This window comes from Myotis brandtii, unplaced genomic scaffold, assembly GCF_000412655.1.
Source record: "Myotis brandtii unplaced genomic scaffold, ASM41265v1 scaffold64, whole genome shotgun sequence".
NCBI lineage: Eukaryota > Metazoa > Chordata > Mammalia > Chiroptera > Vespertilionidae > Myotis > Myotis brandtii.
Genome location: NW_005370460.1, coordinates 616,097 through 616,590, shown reverse-complemented (window position 1 = coordinate 616,590; position 494 = coordinate 616,097).

The window sequence follows — 494 nt, the reverse complement described above, 5'->3', positions numbered from 1 at the left end:
CCCACAACCAAGGTACATGCCCTTGACCAGAATCGAACCTGGGACCCTTCAGTCCGCAGGCCGATGCTCTATCCACTGAGCCACACTGGTTAGGGCCACAGCATAATTCGATCGTTTTGTCTGTGTTAGTGAGCAGAAGGCGGGTTCTGGGGAGCGGGGAGTTCCGATTTGTCTCCAGGCGCACAGTCTGAAGCCGGAGAAAACCTCGGTCTGAATGCAAAGCTGAGTCTGCCCGGCACCGCCCGGCAGGCCACCCCATGCCTCCAGAACATTGTGTGACTTCTCCAGTCTGTTTCTTCGTCTGCAGAATCAGATAAGTGTGGCCATGTTGCAGAGTTCTAATTAGAATTAACTTGTCAGAAAATGGTAGGATTCCGAGCAAGATGGCAGCATAGGTAAACACCGGAGACTGCTGCCACAAACAACCACTTCAAAAATACAACTAAAAGATGGAACGGACATCACCCAGAACCACAGGAAGGCTGGCTGAGGAG